This window comes from Trachypithecus francoisi, unplaced genomic scaffold, assembly GCF_009764315.1.
Source record: "Trachypithecus francoisi isolate TF-2019V2 unplaced genomic scaffold, Tfra_2.0 Lachesis_group0, whole genome shotgun sequence".
In the NCBI taxonomy this organism is placed as follows: Eukaryota; Metazoa; Chordata; class Mammalia; order Primates; family Cercopithecidae; genus Trachypithecus; species Trachypithecus francoisi.
This window is the reverse complement of record NW_022681453.1, coordinates 68678237-68701261: the sequence shown is the minus strand read 5'-3', so window position 1 is coordinate 68701261 and position 23025 is coordinate 68678237. Positions and strand designations below refer to the sequence as shown.

The window sequence follows — 23025 nt, the reverse complement described above, 5'->3', positions numbered from 1 at the left end:
TATTTAGTTACCAAATATTTAAGAGTTTTTGTTACTGATTTCTTAATTAATTCCACTGTGATCAAGAACACACCTTATATAACTAAAATCCTTTTAAATTTATTGAGATTTGTTTTATGGTTCAGAATATGGTCTAACTGGATAAATGTTCCATGTACACTTGAGAGGAATATGTATTTGCTGTAGCTGGGTAGAGTGTCTTATAAAGATCAATGAGGTCAAGTTAGCTGATTGTATTTTTATCTTCTTTTATATGCTTAATTATTTTCTGTCATTTTGTCAATTACTGAGAGAAGGTTAATGAAATTTTGGACTACAATTATGGATTTGTTTATTTCTCCTTGGAACTCTAGCAATTTCTCATTTATGCATTTTGAAGTTCTGTTATTAGATGCATAAATGTTTAGTACTGTTACATCTTTCTGATGAATCAACTCCTTTATCATTATGAAATGATTTTCTTTATCCCTGGCAATATTCTTTCCTCTGCATTATTACTAATATTGCTATTCCAAATACCTCTAAATAGTTTTGAGCTTTGTTCTGGGATGCGGTCAAATTAACTGGAACAATTTGTTCCTTTTGGGTCTTTTTAAAAGATTTGTTAGGATCAGTCCAGTGCTCAATCTAGGGCTATTTCCCACTACTAAGGCAAGGTCTTTCAGAGCATACTACCCAACCCTCCATGAATTATGAGCCATTCAAGTCTAGCTGGTGGGAATAGGCACAATTCCCAGACCTGCGTGAGCAATGAGCACTATTTCTTCTAATCCTTTGGGGTAGTTCTTTCTTTATCCCAGGTAGTTTCCTCACATGCATGTGCTGCTCAGTACTCAGCTTAATCCTTCAGGCGTACGCTGTGAGGAACTCTGGAGTTCTCTCTGTAGCTCTCTCCTCTCCAATACTCTGTCCTACAAACTCTAGTTGCCTTGGTCTCCCCATACATGGGGAGCTCTGTCTTCTCAACTCAGGAAATCTGGGTTCTCTCTGTTTGTACCATATTCTGGAAACTATATCTTGGTATGCCTGTTTTTGTTTTGTTTTGCTTTGCTTTGCTGAATACCAGAAACCACGTATGAAAAATAAACAGGTTCTGGATCATTTTTTCTTCTCCAAAGAATATGGAGAAGCCTTCTCTTAGGGTGTTAAAATAAGAACAGATTACTTTAATCTAATCAGTGACTAAGATGATTGGGAAATGGACTTGAATATTTTATTTGACCAGGTCTATTTCTGGTTTCCTTTAACTGGTCAGGCATAATCCGTCAGTGGTCCCAACTGAAAGCTGAGGGTGTTTTTCAGGCCATTCCACATTGGTGGGCTTTACATTCTATAATAATTTTTATCTTCCTAGTGTAATAAGAATGCAAGTAGCTCTGAGTAGCTTCTCAGCTTTTTAGCACCTTCTATGTGTTTGGATTTTTACAATCTCTTGGTCTGTGCCATTTACAAATCAGTGAATGACTTGGAAGGAAAACTGCTTAGACTATTCAGTTGATTTTTCTGGTCCTCTTTTCTGTCCATGATCATGGTTTCTCATGTCCTGAATCATTTGGTTGCCTTGAATTCAATTTTTTTTTCCTCCCCAGCCCTATTAGACCACAGAATAACCTGCCTGGCTTCTCTGATTTTAGCAGCTGCTTATTGTTTAGGTTCTCCTCATGTGCTACTTAATAAATAGTAAGTGTCTACAGGGAAAAAGTAGCCTAGAATATGGAACACTCAATGAGTTTCTCTTCTTTCTGAGGTCTTAGCTCTCAAGTCCTACCTGCCTTATTAGGTCTTCTATGCCTTCAAATAGATGTTTAAACCCCAGCTTTTCTAGATGTCCTGTATAGGAGTAAAAACCGACTATCAGATAGTCCATTATAGCCAAAATCAGATGCTTCATGTCTTATAATAGGTTTAGCCTTAAAATTTTTCTGACAAGAACAAATTGTTTAAAGATAATCTTTACTCAGATGACAGTGCAAAGTATATAAGATATAACTATCCTTACTATTAACTATGAGACCAACTAAGATACATTATAGAATCCCTAAGTTATAAAACATAAACCAGGGGAAGGGAATCCCTTTTCCTAGCCAGGGGAACTGAGACACACAACACCTGGAAAATCGGGTAACTCCCACCCCAATACTGCGCTCTACCAAGGGTCTTAGCAAACGGGCACACCAGGAGATTATATCCCACAGCTGGCCAGGAGGGCCCCATGCTCACGGAGCCTCCCTCATTGCTAGCACAGCAGTCTGCCATCTAATGGCAAGGCAGCAGCGAGGCTGGGGGAGGGGCACCCGCCATTGCTGAGGCTTAAGTAGGTAAACAAAGCTGCTGGGAAGCTCGAAATGGGTGGAGCACACAGCAGCTCAAGGAGGCCTGCCTGTCTCTGTAGACTCCACCTCTGGGGAGAGGGCACAGCTAAACAACAACAACAACAACAACAACAACAAAAAGCAGCAGAAACCTCTGCAGACGCAAATGACTCTGTCTGACAGCTTTGAAGAGAGCAGTGGATCTCCCAACACGGAGGTTGAGATCTGAGAACGGACAGATTGCCTGCTCAAGTGGGTCCCTGACCCCTGAGGAGCCTAACTGGGAGACATCCCCGACTAGGGGCAGACTGACACCCCACACCTCACACTGTAGAGTACACCCCTGAGAGGAAGCTTCCAAAGCAAGAATCAGACAGGTACACTAGCTGTTCAGCAATATTCTATCTTCTGCAGCCTCTGCTGCTGATACCCAGGCAAACAGGGTCTGGAGTAGACCTCAAGCAATCTCCAACAGACCTACAGCTGAGGGTCCTGACTGTCAGAAGGAAAACTAACAAACAGGAAGGACACCCACACCAAAACCCCATCAGTACGTCACCATCATCAAAGACCAGAGGCAGATAAAACCACAAAGATGGGGAAAAAGCAGGGCAGAAAAGCTGGAAATTCAAAAAATAAGAGAGCATCTCCCCCTCCAAAGGAACACAGCTCATCGCCAGCAACGGATCAAAGTTGGACGGAGAATGACTTTGACAAGATGAGAGAAGAAGGCTTCAGTCCATCAAACTTCTCAGAGCTAAAGGAGGAATTACGTACCCAGCGCAAAGAAACTAAAAATCTTGAAAAAAGAGTGGAAGAATTGATAGCTAGACTAATTAATGCAGAGAAGGCCATAAACGAACTGACAGAAATGAAAACCATGACACAAGAAATAAGTTACAAATGCACAAGCTTCAGTAACTGACTTGATCAACTGGAAGAAAGAGTATCAGCGATTGAGGATCAAATGAATGAAATGAAGCGAGGAGAGAAATCTAAAGAAAAAAGAAGAAAAAGAAATGAACAAAGCCTGCAAGAAGTATGGGATTATGTAAAAAGACCAAATCTACATCTGACTGGGGTGCCTGAAAGTGAGGGGGAAAATGGAACCAAGTTGGAAAACACTCTTCAGGATATCATCCAGGAGAATTTCCCCAACCTAGTAGGGCAGGCCAACATTCAAATTCAGGAAATACAGAGAACGCCACAAAGATACTCCTCCAGAAGAGGAACTCCAAGACACATAATTGCCAGATTCACCAAAGCTGAAATGAAGGAAAAAATCTTAAGGGCAGCCAGAGAGAAAGCTCGGGTTACCCACAAAGGGAAGCCCATCAGACTAACAGCAGATCTCTCAGCAGAAACTCTACAAGCCAGAAGAGAGTGGGGGCCAATATTCAACATTCTTAAAGAAAAGAATTTTAAACCCAGAATTTCATATCCAGCCAAACTAAGTTTCATCAGTGAAGGAGAAAGAAAATCCTTTACAGATAAGCAAATGCTTAGAGATTTTGTCACCACCAGGCCTGCCTTACAAGAGACCCTGAAGGAAGCCCTAAACATGGAAAGGAACAACCGGTACCAGCCATTACAAAAACATGCCAAAATGTAAAGACCATCGAGGCTAGGAAGAAACTGCATCAACTAACAAGCAAAATGACCAGTTAATATAATGGCAGGATCAAGTTCACACATAACAATATTAACTTTAAATGTAAATGGACTAAATGCTCCAATGAAAAGACACAGACTGGCAAACTGGATAAAGAGTCAAGACCCATCAGTCTGCTGTATTCAGGAGACCCATCTCACATGCAGAGACATACATAGGCTCAAAATAAAGGGATGGAGGAAGATCTACCAAGCAAATGGAGAACAAAAAAAAGCAGGGGTTGCAATCCTAGTCTCTGATAAAACAGACTTTAAACCATCAAAGATCAAAAGAGACAAAGAAGGCCATTACATAATGGTAAAGGGATCAATTCAACAGGAAGAGCTAACTCTCCTAAATATATATGCACCCAATACAGGAGCACCCAGATTCATAAAGCAAGTCCTTAGAGACTTACAAAGGGACTTAGACTCCCATACAATAATAATGGGAGACTTCAACACCCCATTGTCAACATTAGACAGATCAATGAAACAGAAAGTTAACAAGGATATCCAGGAATTGAACTCATCTCTGCAGCAAGCAGACCTAATAGACATCTACAGAACTCTCCACCTCAAGTCAACAGAATATACATTCTTCTCAGCACCACATCGCACTTATTCCAAAATTGACCACATAATTGGAAGTAAAGCACTCCTCAGCAAATGTACAAGAACAGAAATTATAACAAACTGTCTCACAGACCACAGTGCAATCAAACTAGAACTCAGGACTAAGAAACTCAATCAAAACCGCTCAACTACATGGAAACTGAATAACCTGCTCCTGAATTACTACTGGGTACATAACGAAATGAAGGCAGAAATAAAGATGTTCTTTGAAACCAATGAGAACAAAGATACAACACACCAGAATCTCTGGGACACATTTAAAGCACTGTTTAGAGGGAAATTTATAGCACTAAATGCCCACAAGAGAAAGCTGGAAACATCTAAAATTGACACTGTAACATCACAGTTAAAAGAACTAAAGAAGCAAGAGCAAACATATTCAAAAGCTAGCAGAAGGCAAGAAATAACTAAGATCAGAGCAGAACTGAAGGAGACAGAGACACAAAAACCCTCCAAAAAAAATCAATGAATCCAGGAGCTGGTTTTTTGAAAAGATCAACAAAATTGATAGACCGCTAGCAAGACTAAGAAAGAAGAAAAGAGAGAAGAATCAAATAGATGCAATAAAAAATGATAAAGGGGATATCACCACCCACCCCACAGAAATACAAACTACCATCAGAGAATACTATAAACACCTCTACGCAAATCAACTAGAAAATCTAGAAGAAATGGATAATTTCCTGGACACTTACACTCTCCCAAGACTAAACCAGGAAGAAGCTGAATCCCTGAATAGACCAATAGCAGGCTGTGAAATTGAGGCAATAATTAATAGCCTACTAACCAAAAAAAGTCCAGGACCAGATGGATTCACAGCTGAATTCTACCAGAGGTACAAGGAGGATCTGGTACCATTCCTTCTGAAACTATTCCAATCAGTAGAAAAAGAGGGAATCCCCCCTAACTCATTTTATGAGGCAAACATCATCCTGATACCAAAGCCTGGCAGAGACATAACAAAAAAAGAGAATTTTAGACCAATATCCCTGATGAACATCGATGCAAACATCCTCAATAAAATACTGGCAATCCGGATCCAGCAGCACATCAAAAAGCTTATCCACCATGATCAAGTGGGCTTCATCCCTGGGATGCAAGGCTGGTTCAACATACACAAATCAATAAACATAATCCAGCATATAAACAGAACCAAAGACAAAAACCACATGATTATCTCAATAGATGCAGAAAAGGCCTTTGACAAAATTCAACAGCCCTTCATGCTAAAAATGCTCAATAAATTCGGTATTGATGGAACGTATCTCAAAATAATAGAGCTATTTATGACAAACCCACAGCCAATATCATACTGAATTGGCAAAAACTGGAAAAATTCCCTTTGAAAACTAGCACAAGACCTGCATGCCCTCTCTCACCACTCCTATTCAACATAGTGTTGGAAGTTCTGGCTAGGGCAATCAGGCAAGAGAAAGAAATCAAGGGTATCCAGTTAGGAAAAGAAGAAGTCAAATTGTCCCTGTTTGCAGATGACATGATTGTATATTTAGAAAACCCCATTGTCTCAGCCCAAAATCTCCTTAAGCTGATAAGAAACTTCAGCAAAGTCTCAGGATACAAAATTAATGTGCAAAAATCACAAGCATTCTTATACACCAGTAACAGACAAACAGAGAGCCAAATCAGGAATGAACTTCCATTCACAATTACTTCAAAGAGAATAAAATACCTAGGAATCCAACTTACAAGGGATGTAAAGGACCTCTTCAAGGAGAACTACAAACCACTGCTCAGTGAAATAAAAGAGGACACAAACAAATGAAAGAACATACCATGCTCATGGATAGGAAGAATCAGTATCGTGAAAATGGCCATACTGCCCAAGGTAATTTATAGATTCAATGCCATCCCCATCAAGCTACCAATGAATTTCTTCACAGAATTGGAAAAAACTGCTTTAAAGTTCATATGGAACCAAAAAAAAAGCCCGCATTGCCAAGACAATCCTAAGTCAAAAGAACAAAGCTGGAGGCATCACGCTACCTGACTTCAAACTATACTACAAGGCTACAGTAACCAAAACAGCATGGTACTGGTACCAAAACAGAGATATAGACCAATGGAACAGAACAGAGTCCTCAGAAATAATACCACACATCTACAGCCATCTGATCTTTGACAAACCTGAGAAAAACAAGAAATGGGGAAAGGATTCCCTATTTAATAAATGGTGCTGGGAAAATTGGCTAGCCATAAGTAGAAAGCTGAAATTGGATCCTTTCCTTACTCCTTACATGAAAATTAATTCAAGATGGATTAGAGACTTAAATGTTAGACCTAATACCATAAAAACCCTAGAAGAAAACCTAGGGAATACCGTTCAGGACATAGGCATGGGCAAGGACTTCATGTCTAAAACACCAAAAGCAATGGCAACAAAAGCCAAAATTGACAAATGGGATCTAATTAAACTAAAGAGCTTCTGCACAGCAAAAGAAACTACCATCAGAGTGAACAGGCAACCTACAGAGTGGGAGAAAATTTTTGCAATCTACTCTACTCATCTGACAAAGGGCTAATATCCAGAACCTACAAAGAACTCAAACAAATTTACAAGAAAAAAACAAACAACCCCATCAAAAAGTGGGCAAAGGATATGAACAGACATTTCTCAAAAGAAGACATTCATACAGCCAACAGACACATGAAAAAATGCTCATCATCACTGGCCACCAGAGAAATGCAAATCAAAACCACAATGAGATACCATCTCACACCAGTTAGAATGGCAGTCATTAAAAAGTCAGGAAACAACAGGTGCTGGAGAGGATGTGGAGAAATAGGAACACTTTTACACTGTTGGTGGGATTGTAAATTAGTTCAACCATTATGGAAAACAGTATGGCGATTCCTCAAGGATCTAGAACTAGAAGTACCATATGACCCAGCCATCCCATTGCTAGGTATATACCCAAAGGATTATAAATCATGCTGCTATAAAGACACATGCACACGTATGTTTATTACGGCACTATTCACAATAGCAAAGACTTGGAATCAACCCAAATGTCCATCTGTGACAGACTGGATTAAGAAAATGTGGCACATATACACCATGGAATACTATGCAGCCATAAAAAAGGATGAGTTTGTGTCCTTTGTAGGGACATGGATGCAGCTGGAAACCATCATTCTCAGTAAACTATGGCAAGAACAGAAAACCAAATACCACATGTTCTCACTCATAGGTGGGAACTGAACAATGAGATCACTTGGACTCGGGAAAAGAAACATCACACACTGGGGCCTATCATGTGGAGAGGGGAGAGGGGAGAGGGGAGGGACTGCATTGGGAGTTACACCTGATGTAAATGACGAGTTGATGGGTGCTGACAAGTTGATGGGTTCAGCACACCAACATGGCACAAGTATACATAAGTAACAAACCTGCACGTTATGCACATGTACCCTAGAACTTAAAGTATAATAATAATTAAAAAATAAATAAATAAATAAATAAAACATAAACCTACTGTAGAGTCTAAGTTTGCCATCATTATTACTGGTCAGTGTATATTTGAAAATTAAACGTTCATGTAAAGTTTGTATTAACATAAAGGGTAATGCTTACTTTGCAGGCATATACATGCACAAACTAAAGTTAAAATTTTCTCCTTAGAAATTAATTGCAGTAACTTCTATTCTGTTTTTCTTTTAGTTTAGTTTTCAACCTAGGACACAGAAATCCATTCCAAAGCTGCTGAGTAAAAATTGCAGCATGTTATAGAAGCCAATGGCAAAATATCTGCCAACAGGACTTGATGATTTCTTTCTCTTGCTTAGCTAATGGCTGCATTCTGAACACAGATTCACATTGGGGTTTCTGATATGTTTTAGAGATCACAGATTTGTATAAAGTGTCCACTAGCTCACAGGACCCCTGGTTACACAATAATCTTCAGCTGAGGATTTTCAAATTTCTTTCACTTTTTGCTATTTTGTCAGTTCACTGTTTATATTTATTTCACTTATTTGTACTTATCAGCTTCCCTTAATGCTTCTCTGACATTTTCTCCTCTCCAGCCCTGGTATGGTGGAGAATCCAACTCCTCTCTAGTCTGGTGGACTAGATTGAAGTTTTACATCCCAGCAAGGGCAAAATTAAAAAGGAAAGCCAAGTACTTCTGGGAAGCTTGCTCCTAATACTAGGTTTGTTAAAATTATTTGTTAAAAATGTTCACATCTGTTGCTTGGCACTGATCCTTAAGCTCCAAGACCCCTACCACCCCTACCTTCTTAACTAATTATCCTCATGTCAAATAATCAGTTACAGTTGATTGATTATATATTCATAAAACTCCCCAAATCCCAAGTCCTCAAAATGAAGACAGAAGACCGGGATGGGAATCGAAGAACCTTTTTCAATCCAACTATTAAAGAAAGGGCATAAGAAAAAAACATACCAGATATAGCTTTGTGAGAAAGTACAGTAACAGAGCCTATTCTCTCTGAAAGGACACCCCTCCCGAAAAGCCACCCCTCAGATGCTCCTGCCACAGATGAAGACCATGTATAATTCCACAGCATGGGATAAATGAGCAAGGGGAATTGGAAACAGTCTGATCAACCAAAAGCAAGAGAGACACAATGCAACTGAGATACTGCAGTCTCCGTTCCCCACTGAGCTGATATAATCCACACTTGGCACAAAGGAGTTCTCACTGCAGGCTTTCCTTCTTAAATACACAGTCCCGCCTGGCGAAATGTGGTGGGAGAGGGGAGAAAAAGACAAAAGGAGGAAAGAAACAACTGCTGTAAAGGAGACCCACAGTGAGAATTAAAATTGTGTATTCCCTTTGACCCCAAAATGCCAATTTTGGGAATCCCTCCTATGAAAATAAAACCCAAAGTACAGGAATAAATATAGAATGTTTATTGTGGCATAATTTGTTGTGTAAAAAAAGTTGGAAGAAAAACACGAATATCTATCAATGGGGAAGTAATGAATGGGAAGAAATTATGGAACTTCCTATAATGGAATATTAAATAGCTATTAAAAATAATAAATTGGATCAATTATATGTGTTAATCTAGAATAATTTACACAATATATACTAAATAAAATGAAAGAAATAACAATAACATATTATATGATTCCATTTTCACATACAATAGAGAATAAGTCTACATACTCATATGTTTGTTCAAACATAGAAAAGGAGTGAAGGGGCTGAGTGCAGTGGCTCATGCTTATAATCCCAGCACTTTGGGAGGCTGAGGTGGGAGGATCACTTGAGCCTAGGAATTCAAGATTAGCCTGGGCAACACAGTGAGGCCTCATTTCTATAAAAAATGTTTAAAAATTAGATGGATGTGGTAGCATGTGCCTGTGGTCCCAGTTACTTGGCAGGCCTAGGTGGGAGAATCCCTTGAGCTGGAGATGTTGAGGCTGCAGTGAGCTGTGATCATGACATGTGAATACACATGGAACTTTTTTTTTGAGACAGGGTCTCACTCTGTTACTCAAGCTGGAGTACAATGCCATGATCACAGCTCACTGCAGCCTCAACCTCCTGGGTTCAAGCGATCCTCCCACCTCATCCTCCCAAGTAGCTAGGATGACAGGCGCACACCACCACACCTGGCTACTTTTTTTTCTTTCCATAGAGATGGAGTTTCACTATGTTGTCCATGCTGGTTTTGAACTCCTGGACTCAAGTTATCCTCCTGCCTCTGCCTCCTAAAGTGCTTGGATTACAGATGTCAGCCAGCATGCCCAGCCTGGGCACTTTACATAGTGGTTTTGTCAGAAAGATGGCAGTGAAGGAAGGTGGAGATTAGTTATATTTTCTTTCTTTTTTTTTTTTCTTTGAGATGGAATCTCCCTCAGTAGCCCCAGCTGGAGCGCAGTGGCACAATCTTGGCTCACTGCAACCTCTGTCTCCCGGGTTCAAGCAATTCTCCTGTCTCAGCCTCCTGAGTAGCTGGGACTACAGGTGCCTGCCACCACGTCCAGCTAATTTTTGTGTTTTCAGTAGAGATTGGATTTCACCTTGTTGGTCAGGCTGGTCTCGAACTCCTGACCTCAGGTGATCCACCCACCTTGGCCTCCCAAAGTGCCAGGATTACAGGCATGAGCTACCATACCTGGTCAAGGTTTTTTTTTTTTTTGAGACGGAGTATCACTCTGTCACCCAGGCTGGAGTGCAGTGGTGGGATCTCACCTCACTGGAACCTCTGCCCCCCGGGTTCAAGTGATTCTCCGGCCCCAGCCTCCCGAGTAGCTGGGATTACAGGTGCCTGCCACCACGCCCAGCTAATTTTTGTATTTTTAGTAGAGACAGGGTTTCACCATCTTGGCCAGGCTGGTCTTGAACTCCTGACCTCATGATCCACCCGCTTCAGCTTCCCAAAGTGCTGGGATTACAGGAATGAGCCACCGTGCCCGGCCTAATTTTTAGTAGAGATGGGGTTTCACCACGTTGGCCAGGCTGGTCTTGAACTCCTGACCTCAAATGATCCACCCATCTCGGCCTCCCAAAGTGCTGGGACTATGGGGTGAGCCACTGTACCCAGCCATATTTTCTTTATATACTGCTGTCTTACTAGACTTGTTACAATGAGTGTGTATAACTTTTATAACTTAAAAATGCAAACGTTAAAATATAAAAAGTATTTATTGAGACTTATAACTACAAGTAACTCTAGTCCCCAGAGTTCAGTGAGGTATGTGCTCCTCTGGCATTTGCTTTGAATTGATCGTGGTGGTTAATAGCAGATAGGAGCTTCTGCTCCTGGAGAGAGGGTTCACCTTGTGTCACTCAACAGAAGCCAGTTAAAGCCCAGAATCAACAGTGCCTCTGGAAAAGGTCAGTGGTTGTGAAACAAAAACGACATCTATTTATCTGAAGCCTCAGCCACAGAGCTTCCCAAGGGGCTGCCTGAGCCAGTGAGCAGCCAGCGAACACGTGGACGAGAATAACTCATGCTTTTGTCTTGGAAAATCCCACTACTCCAACTATTGACAGCCTTTGTTGGCTCCTGTTCCATACTTCAGAGATGAGAAGCACAAAGCCGGCCCAGTGGCTACAAGCATAAATATTAAACTCTGTGGGAGACAGGCTGCTGCCCAGGTTTGAAGTCTTCTGTATTAGCCTTTGGTGGAAAATACTTTGAGCACCACTGGAAGCCACATGTCACACACAGAAAGGCATTGGCCAAGGCAATGGTGTTTGAGGTGTGATACTTAGCTCAGTATTTGCAATTCAGTTTCATGCCAATCAGTACTTCCAGATCTTCTGAGGGTGATAAACATACGATATTCAATATTCAATAATAAAGAAAAGATATGCACAAGCTAGCAGTCTGTGAAACATTTAACTTTTCATTCATCTTCCAACATATTTTTCTTTTCTGCAATCCTCTCTCCCCACCCCATGCCTCTTTCTTTGTCTCTGTACTTAACCCCTTTTCTCCTTAGTGTTTTTCTGATTATCATAGAAATTCACACTTCTTAAAACAATCATGAGAAATATAGATAAGTTGAAAAAATACAAATAATCATTTATAATCTCACCACTAATATTTTAGGATAGTTTACCCCTGTAAGTGCTTTGCATTTGTGTACCTTTGCAAGTGCAAATAAATGTCTTGCAAAATACCTAATACTATGAATGAATATATGGAAACGTGAAAGAGGGGTTTGAACAGACATCCTTGCTGGGACCCAGGCTGTTGTGATATGGCCATGTGTTTTCGTGTGTCAAGTTTTTATTAATATTCCTCAGACTGACTGTGACAGCTGCCTTTGTGTCTCCTCCCTTCCTTTCTCCTCACAGCTGCCTTGGAAGTCAGCAATATTTGCATGTAAAATTCCCATGGGTAGTTATTTGATCTTCTTTTATCCCTGTTTCTCACTTGCAGATAACTGGGTACCCACAACCTCTGCGATCTCAGCACGTCACTACTCTCTTCCCTTTTCCTCTCTCCTGCTGTTATGTTTCCCTCTCCCTCTTTACTCAGATCTTCTGCATTTATCCTAGCAGCATCCAAAAGCAGGCAGCCGTCACTGGCTCATGAACAATCACAGAATCATTGAAACATCTGTTCAGAAAAAGCACTCGGGTAGTGTGATGCTTTAGCTTTGTTCTTTTGCTTAGGCTTGCTTTGGCTATTCAGGCTCTTTTTGGGTTCCATATGAGTTTTAGAATTTTTTTTCTAATTCTGTAGAGAATGATGTTAGTAGTTTGATAGGAATAGCATTGAATGTATACATTGCTTTGGGCAGTATGGTCATTTTAATGATATTGATTCTTCTAATCCATGAGCATGGTATATTTTTCCATTTATTTGTATTGTTTCTAACTGTTTTCAGTAGTATATTGTAGTTCTTCTTGTAGAGCTCTTTCACCTCTTTGGTTTGCTGTATTCCTGGGTATTTCATTTTCTTTGCAGCTGTTGTAAATGGGATCATGTTCTTGATTCGACTCTCAGCCTGGACGCTATTGGTGTTTAGAAATGCTACTGATTTTTGTACATTGATTTTGTATCCTGAAACTTTGCTAAAAATAGTTTTTAGTTCTAGTAGCCTTTTGGAAAAGTCTTTGGGGTTTTCTAAGTATAGAATTATATTGTCAGCAAAGGGAGATAGTTCAACTTCTTCTTTTCTTATTTGGATGCCTTTTATTTCTTTATCTTGCCAGACTGTGCTGGCTGGGACTTCTAGCACTACCTTGAATAGGAGTGGTGAGAGTGGGCATCCTTGCCTCATTCCAGTTCTCAAGGGGAATTGTCCTCATTCCAGTTCTCAAGGGGAATGGTTCCAGTTTTTGCCCATTCAGTATGATGTCAGCAGTAGGTTTATCAGGGATGGCCCTTATTATTTTGACGTATGTTCCTTCAATGCCTAGTTTGTTGAGAGTTTTTATGATGAAGAGATGTTGGATTTTATCAAAAGCTTTTTCTGTGTCTATTGAGATGACACAGATGATCATATGGTTTTTGCTTTTAATTCTGTTTATATGGCAACTCACATTTATTACAGAACCAACCATGCATCCCAGGAATAATGCCTGCTTGATCACGGTGAATTAACTTTTTGATGTTCTGCTGAATTTGGTTCGCTAGTATTTTGTTGAGGATTTTTGTGTCTATGTTCATCAGGGATATTGGTCTGAACATAGGCACAAAAATCGTATCTCTTCATCATATCTCTGCCAGATTTGGATGTGAGGCTGATGCTGGCTTCATGGGATGAATTAGGGAGGAGCCCCTGCTCCTCTAATTTCTGTAAGTTTTAGTAGGATTGGTACTAGTTCTTCTTTGTATGCCTCATAGAATGTGGCTGTGAATCCATCTGGTCCAGGGCTTTTTATGGTTGGTAGGGTTTTTTATTATTATTATTATTATTATTATTATTACTGATTCAATTTCAGAGTTTGATGTTGATCTATTCAGGACTTCAATCTCTTCCTGATTCAATCTTGGGAGATTGTTTCCAGGAATTGATTGATTTCTTCTAGATTTTCTAATTTGTGTGCATAGAATTGTTCATAGTTTTCTCCAAGGGTCTTTTGTATTTCTGTAGGATCAGTTGTAATGTCATCTTTGTTATTTCTATTGTACTTATTTGGATCCTCTCTCTCTCTCTCTCTCTCTCTCTCTCTCTCTCTCTCCCCCCTCTCCTCTCTCTCTCTCTCTCCTCCCGCTTTATTAACCCAGCTAGCAGTCTATCAATCTTATTTATTTTTTCAAATAGCCTATTCTCTGTTTCATTGATCTTTCATATGGATTTTTGCATCTTAATTTCATTAAGTTTTTCTTCAATTTTAGGTATTTCTTCTCTTCTGCTAGAGTTGGGGTTGGTTTGTCCTTTTTGTAGTTCCTTTAAATTCAAAGTTATATTGTTAATGTGAGATCTTTCTAGCTTCTTGAGGAAGGCATTTATGGCTATAAACTTTCCTCTTAACATTGCTTTGGCTACATCCCAGAGGTCTTCATAAATTGTGTCCCTATTTTCACTAATTCCAAAGAATTTGCCAGAGTATAGTCAAAACAGCGTGGTACTGGTACAAAAATAGACACATAGACTAATGGAACAGAATACAAAATTCAGAAATAAGGCTGCACACCTATAACCATCTGATCTTCAACATGGCTGACAAAAACAAGCAATGGAGACAGGACTCCCTTTTCAATAAATGGTGCTGGGATAACTGGTAGCCATATGCAGAAGAATGAAACTAGACCATTACCTTTCACTGTATACAAAAACTAACTAAAAATGGATTAAAGATTTAAATGTAAAACCTCAAACTACAAAAATCGTAGAAGAAAACCTAGGAAATACCCTTATCAACATTGGCCTTGGCAAAGAATTTATGGCCAAGTCCCCACAAAGAATTGCAACAAAAACAAAAATTGACAAGTGGGACCTAATTAAACTAAAGATCTTCTGCACAGCAAAAGAAACCATCAAAAGAATAAACAACCTACAGAATGGGAGAAAATATTCACAAACTATGCATCTGACAAAGGTCTAATATCCAAAATACATAAGAAATTTAAACAAATCAACAAGCAAAAAACAACTCCATTAAAAAGCAGGCAGAAGACATGAAAAGACACTTCTTAAAAGAAGGCATACAAGTGTGGCCAACAAACATGAAAACATGCTCAACATCACTAATCATCAGATAAATGCAAATAAAACCACAATAAGATACCATCTCCCACCAGTCAGAATGGCTATTATTAAAAAGTCAAAAAAACAACAGATCCTGGCAAGGCTGTGAAGAAAAGGGAACACATACATTGTTGGTGGGAATGCAAATTAGTTCAACCACTGTGGAAGGAAGTTTGGAGATTTCTCAAAAATCTTAAATACAGAGCTACCTTCGACCCAGCAATCCCATTACTGGGTATATATTCAAAGAAATATAAATCATTCCACCATAAATACACATGCATGCATATGTGCATCACAGCACTATTCAAAATAGCAAAGACGTGGAATCAACCTAGGTGCTCATCAACAGTGTACTGGATGAAGAAAATGTGCTACATAAACACCATAGAATAAAAAAGAATGAAATCATGTCCTTTGCAGCAACATGGATGCAGTCGGAGGCCTATCCTAAGTGAATTTATGCAGGAACAGAAAACAAAATACCACACGTTCTCACAGGGGTATAAACGCAGGAATGACAGATACTGCAGACTACTAGAGGGGGAAGGGAGGGAGGAGGCGTGGGTTGAAAAACTACCTATTGGGTACTGTGCTTATGACCTGGGTCCAATGTACCCATGTAACAATCCTACACATGTATCCTCTTAATGTAAAATAAAAGCTGAAACTTTAAAAAAAGAAAAGGCACTCAATTAATCATGAACCCTATTTACCTGTTCAGCCAAAAGACTGATTAATGCAGCACTTGAGAGATTCCACCTCAGGCAGAAAATCAGGAATATTTTAGATAAGAGCCAAGAAAAACTTTGTTGGTCTGAAGTACTGCCAGACCAATGCCTTCAGGCCCTTACCACACCTTCAACCTAGACCACAACTTTAGGACCTTGGCATTTCCCTAATTAAGACATCCACTTCTGGCCGGGCGCGGTGGCTTAAGCCTGTAATCCCAGCACTTTGGGAGGCCGAGACGGGTGGATCACGAGGTCAGGAGATCGAGACCATCCTGGTCTACACGGTGAAACCCCGTCTCTACTAAAAAATACAAAAAACTAGCTGGGCGAGATGGTGGGCGCCTGTAGTCCCAGCTACTCGGGAGGCTGAGGCAGGAGAATGGCGTAAACCCGGGAGGCGGAGCTTGCAGTGAGCCGAGATTGCGCCACTGCACTCCAGCCTGGGCAACAGAGCAAGACTCCGTCTCAAAAAAAAAAAAAAAAAAAAAAAGACATCCACTTCTGCCTTCCCTTTCAAGGTTTTCTCAATAACTCTTAGAAACTCAAGATGGAGAGGTGGCAGTGCCGACTGATGGTCTGACATTCCAGTGTAGGCAGATGGCAACATGAAGACCCACAGCACACTTTCCTGGGTGTTTTCAGTCACTGAAACCCCATGCTACCCATGGCAGCAGAAGAGTAATTCCAAGCAGCAAAGCTCTGGGCAGAATCATGAAGGTTCTCCCCTGCCCTTTCCTATCCTTGACCCAAGAAATCCCTTCTCACCATCAGAACTCCAGAGCTTTCTAGCTAATCTCTACATACGCAAAGCTCCTCATTGCAAGACTGAAGACTGACTTTCCCAGAGGACAATCGTTTCCACAGTTATTTCTTCCCAATGACAACATAAGGTATAGATGATTGACATGTTCAACACTCCTCCCTACTTCACTATTTTTATTATGGGTTAAAAATTAAACATCCTGAGGCATTTTTGAATAGGAATCTGCAACCCAAATAAAGAAGACATATGGAAGGGGCCTGGTAGTTTTGTCTCCAGGTCAGCAGTCTGCATGACCTCAACCCCCAAGTTGCCTCTCTGGTCAGAGCCTGATGGCCTGGTCAAAGCAGACCTGGGCTTTGTGGGGATGATTGGCCAGCCTCATCACTTAGCTCTCAGTTGCCTGGCAACCCATGTCTGAGGTATACTGGCCCAGATTTGTGTTCAGGTGATAAGGGGATACTTAGATCATTGCAACTCCCCAAGCTGAGGCAAAGTGGTCATGAGGAAGCCTAAAGGATGCTGTGGATTCAATCTGACTCAGAATATTCTGAGTGTTTGTGGGCTGGGGGCAGAAAGGTGCCTGGTGAGGCCTGTTTCTGGTCAGTCTTAGGAGTATACTGAGTGTATCTGACTGCCTCTGGTTTACCTCTGTTAGAGTAGACTACACAGAGTATTCATACTGTTTCATACACAGCTGAATATTCTGGAAGTGCCTTGGACATAAAGGTATCTCAAGGCCTTGCCTAGGGTGGATATACTTCCTAAGAACTGCTCAAAATGTAAGCCAATCTCTGGCCGAAAGTTACATGGCCCTCCAGCAAACAGACAAAAGTCCATCCTCCTGTGGCCTTCATAAGCTAGCCTTGAGCTCTCCTGCTTTATCTCTTGTTGCAACTCTGCCCTGACCCCCATCCACCCACCTTCTCTCCTTACTCATACCACACTGGCACTTTGGCCCTCACTCAATCATGTTATTCTGTCTCTCTGGAAAGGCCCTTCCACACCACAGCTGCCAGTCAAAAAGCACACCTCCTTCAGAACCTGACTCAAAGCCACTTCTTCCTTGAAGGGAAATGTTGACTCCTCCTGGAATAGCTCTCTGGCTCTACCTGGAAACGCTGCCTAGCCTCCACTTCTACTCTCATCCTCTCATAGCAGGTTGTGATAATTACAGCACTGAGCACAGTTGTCTCATATGAGCCTCATCCACATGAGTGTCAAAGGAACTATGCATTTTACAATGCTGATTCTCCCATTCTTCCATGTGGAATAAATGCATCCCAGCATTCCTCTCATTTTAACAAGTTCTCTTCACTCTCCTCTCTGGATTCATACCTTTGTTGGTACTATATTAACAGACCCCTCTTTACTCAAGCCATTTTTATCAGTACATGTAGTCTTTCTCTTGATCTAGACACTATTCATGTCCATTTTTCTGTGTGCTCATTCTTCTCCATCCCTAGAAAGCAAGGTGCTCTGTGTGGTGGGGTTTAACAACACAGGGCCGTATCATTGATCACTGTCTGAGTTCACAATTATGATATGCATCTCAGAAAAACGCCTTGAGAAGTCTAGATGGAAACCAATGCCCCATGGAAACACATAAATATTTTATTAGGCTCTGAACAAGACTCTTGCTCATGAATGTTTAAACCGCTCAGTAGCATAATACTCAGAGGCTGATTACAGTCAGCTTGTACTGGGATGGGGACCTGAGGAGGGAAATACAAGAGCGATGGCAGCAGGCATTCTACAGTGTCTCTTTCAAGGATTTAAAGCACTTAAGAGTGCACTGGAGGGCTTGCTAATTTGTTAGACACTCATTTTCCAAGTGCTCTCCCTCTAAAGTGGGAAGCAGGTCAGCTCCCAGCAGAGCTGTCTAGAGAGAGCACTGGCTGGGGTGCGTGCAGGCTGCTATATCGGTCACAGCCCGCATAACATCGCCATACTTCTCTCCGCACTGGTGGCACAAAGGAAGATTTTCATATAAAGTACAGAAGACTCAGGATGAGGCAGACCCTTTATAGGTTCACAGCAGCTTTGTTCAAAATTGTCACAAACTGGCAACAACCCAAGTATCTATCAACAAGAGAACGAATAAACACATGGTCAATATTCATACAATGAACACTACCTTGGAATAAAAAGAAATGAACTACTGATACACGCAATGGCACGGATGAATATCACAGACATTGTGTAGAAAAGAAGCCAAACACAAGAGTTCATACTGTGTAATTGCACTTACATGAAGTTCAGGAACCAGCAACACTAATCTATGATATTAGAAATCAGAACAAGGTTTGCTGCTTCTGTATGGTGGGGGTGACTAGAAAGAGACATGAGGAAAAGTTCTGTGACTGAAATATTTTATGTCTTGTTTGAGATGTGGGTTTGTCAAAACTGGCCTAGCTATTAGCAAAGGATTCAGCTGAGAAGTGCTGCGAGAATAAAAGAGGCCACTGATCTCCAGGGTCATCATTTACCTATCAAATATTGATTAACTTGAATTACAAATTACCTGAAAGGACTTCTAGTATTTTACTAAGGGTTCTGCCACCCTTATGGGAGTCAATGCTTTATTTGTGTAATTTAATTACCTAATTAATCCAACAGTTATTTATTAATTGCTCATAATACACCAAACAGGAACACAGCCATAAATAAGACAAAAAAATTCCTTGTCTTGATGGAGTTTACATTAGAGTGGGGAATATGCCCAATTAATAAGGAAACACATATACTATATAGTGTCAGAAAGTGCTAAGTGCCATGAAGAAGGATAAAGCAGGGTGAGAGAACAGGGAGTGACCACAGGCTGTTTTAGATCAGGTGGCTATCATTCTAGAGAGTATGAAAAGAAACTGGAATGAGCTGAGAAAAGAAGCAGTGGCAGTGTCTGAAGGAAGAGTGTTCAGGCAGAGGGAAGAGCAAGGACAATGGTAAGCGAGAAGATGGGCATAGAATATAAGGTCACCAGACCAGATCACAAGCCCTGGTGGAGAGTTAAATGTTATTCACAGTGTGAAGGGAAGCCATTGGAGGGTGTTAAGCAGGGGAGTGATATCATCCAACTGACTGACATTTTAAGAATGGGAAAAAGAAGGCAGTTAAGGGGTCTGCTCAAGATTCTTATGGGAAAATCAGAAGAATAAGATCCGTATTTTTTTCTTAAAATGTTAATATCCTTCACACATCTATATCCGAAACACCTTCTGATTCAAGCTCTGTCCAGGACCAGATCACATATGTCTGGATTCTAAACACTGATTTTTATTAACAAGTTTGTTTTAAGATAGTAAGTTTATAAAATGAGAGGTAGATAACATCTTTGCATGCCTAAAATTTTTCATAATAAAGTACTGGAGAAAAAAGGTGAGATAGTGATTTGCATCCTTTATCAGGCAAAATTCATCAGCAATTAAACATGAATGTTCTGATTCCCAAGACCTTTGCAAAATAAAGCCTTTGATTTTTTTTTTAATTAAATGCAGAACATTCCCTTCAACGCCCAAATCCACCTTTGCAGCTCAAGTCAGTCCATGTTGCACTGTTTCTGCAGCATGTCAGAGCCTCTGGCTTCTTTCCTCTCTCCCCCTTCTCTCAATTAATCTCTGAAACCTACATGAGAATGTAATAAAATGCAAATTCAGGGAGAAGGATGCAGTTTTCAGAGAAGGTCTCATCCTCCTCCTACCCTATATGGAAATTCCCTTATGGTTAAAGAACAAAAATGGAACTATTAAAACCCTCAGCTGGATCGAGACCATCCTGGCTAACACGGTGAAACCCCGTCTCTACTAAAAAAAAAAATACAAAAAATTAGCCGGGCGAGATGGCGGGCGCCTGTAGTCCCAGCTACTCGGGAGGCTGAGGCGAGAGAATGGCGTAAACCCGGGAGGCGGAGCTTGCAGTGAGCTGAGATCCGGCCACTGCACTCCAGCCTGGGCGACAGAGCGAGACTCCGTCTCAAAAAAAAAAAAAAAAAAAAAACCCTCAGCTGGAAACAAACACTTAAGCACCTATTCTCCTTTCCAGATAACGTTTCCCTCAGTCATTATTTTTCCACTCTTTTGAGAGCCTTCTAGGCTGGAAGTTGTTTCATCTCACCCATCTTGGTTCTCTCCTAGGTCTCATTTCTGCCTTCACCAGGCTTGAAGTTGTATATCCCCAGGCTATCAGAACTTTGACTCTGACTAGGCTCAATTCTAGACTTTACTGGGGAATGGGGAGAAGCTAAAAGCTGGGGGTGGAAGAGAAAGGGAAATAGAGGGAACATTCCAGAGACAGTGGTGTCCCTGAAGGGGAATTAGGCTGGCAAAATGGGGAACAGAAAGCCACCTCTATTCCTCCCAAGGGACCCCTAACTCAAGCAAAGCCTGCTAAAGCACTTTATTCTCCAGACTCAAATTGCCTTAACCTGTAAGCAAATGCTTCCTTAGCCATTTATCCACAAGCCCATTTGCTCCACCTGCAGCAATGAAAGCAGCACTGTTTTTGCAAGCCGGGCTGCTACCCAGACTGCGAGGAGACACTCTATGCAGAATTCAGTCACTGGTGGAGAAAAATAAGTTTTTCTTTGCAGGCCTTGCTGCCTAATACAACTATATCAACAATTTCTCCCACTGTGTAACCCCCATCTGAAAACCTTTCCCTTTTACCTAGGATGCAAACATGTAATGTTATCCTCCATATCCTGGTTTAAAGAACTACACCAGGAAAGACATTTCATGATAGGCTAGGACATCATTTACCTCTAATTCCAGCATGCATGTACCTAGAAAACCAACGAAGGGGTAAGTTACGCCGTGCCATGACTTCTCTTCCCAGATTTCTATCCTGAAATCTTAACAAAATTCGATTTTTAAAACCTCAAGGTTTGTATTCTTCACGAGCACATGAATACCTTGAGTTCTACCTAGAGGCCTCTAGTTTCTGACAGAGCTAACTTGGAAAGGGCTGCTTGCCAGGGTACAAGGATGCTGCAGCTTTCAGGTGACTCCCTCGTGCCCAGAAGCAAGGCAGTTCAACAGACGCAGTGCAATAAAATTGTCCCTTTTCAGGACTTTGCAATCCCCATGGGGGAGCCCATCGTGCCCGCCACTCTGCAGTCTTGGAGTGAACATGCCCTGCAAAGTAGATTCGGTGTGAGGAGACTCTGGAAAGTCTACAGGCGGTGGAAAACTGTTCCGGGATCTCTCATTTTCAGCACAGGCTGTCGCTTATTCAGCAGAAAACCCACGGCCCCATCTTCACACCAAATTACAGTACTCTCCCGCCTCTTTCATTGAAATTGCCACTCGCATCCCTAATGAGTGATCCGTGCTCACCTCAAGTTCCTAAGAGTTTCTTTATCGGTTCCAAAGAAACTGCCCAGATTCTGGAAAGGAGAGAAAGCCCCTCCCCCTTTCCACTTTCACTTAATAATGAACTGTTGGAAGTTTTGTGGATCCTTAAGGTCGCTGTGCTCACCTCATCGGTGTCGGACCGCCGAGAAGCGCCAAGCCCGCTGCTATGTGCAGAAACCCCACGGTTCCCCGGCGTCTCGCGGGTTCGCGGGCCTGGAAGGGGCGGGCTGGGGCAGAGACAGGGGCCTGCGCCCATCGCTGCGCCGGGAGCCGGGCGTGGAGGCGGCGGGACGGCGGCGCCTGCCTCTGAGGTGTGCGCGGGGCGCAGGGCGCCTCTGGCCGGGGCACTGGCTGAGCCACGCCTGCCCGCCCCTCCCTGGCGCCGCTCGCGTGGCGCGCCTCGACCCCGCTCTCCCGCGAGGGCCGGGAGGGCTCCGAGACCTTGCGGACTCCACGCGCCGCGCGGCTCCTCCAGCTCCTTGGTTCTTTCTCCTTGCTTGGCCGCCCAGTCCCCTGGGGCGGCCCCGCCTCCGGCCGTCTCCTCGGAGACCTTTCCTGGGGGGCGCCTTCCCCTCAGCGCCCCTTCCCGGGCCTCGAGCCAGAGGCTGCCGGAGGAGCTGGCCCCGGGGCGAGGAGCTTCAGGTTCGGGTCCCTAGCCGGCCTCGGTAAGGAGACTGGAAGGATTCTCCGCGAATGCTCATTTTTGTTTCTGGAGTAGGGTCGGAGTTACCAATTAATTTTCTTATTTTATACCCTCTGGGATTGCCAAATTCTTTACGTTGAGTTTTTGCTTATTTTTTAATCAGACAAGTACTTTTCTTTTTCCAAGAATGCTAACAGAAGACCACAAACAAGATGAACAAGATGTTCGCACCCAGCCCACTGTCTTCCGCTTAAAAATATGTGTGAGGTGTTGTGTTTAAGACACCCTCAAGGA

General features: G+C 41.8%; 1 protein-coding gene across 2 annotated transcripts in view; it reads right to left on the bottom strand.

The window, feature by feature from the left end:
- The window catches only part of GPR156 (G protein-coupled receptor 156), a 116944-nt gene extending 94548 nt beyond the window's left edge, over positions 1-22396 (bottom strand). For both annotated transcript variants that reach the window (XM_033211106.1, XM_033211107.1), the window contains exon 1: positions 22213-22396. The gene's annotated coding sequence lies outside the window, so the exon portion shown is untranslated. The remainder of the gene's footprint in view (positions 1-22212) is intronic.
- Between the last annotated feature and the right edge of the window lie 629 nt (positions 22397-23025).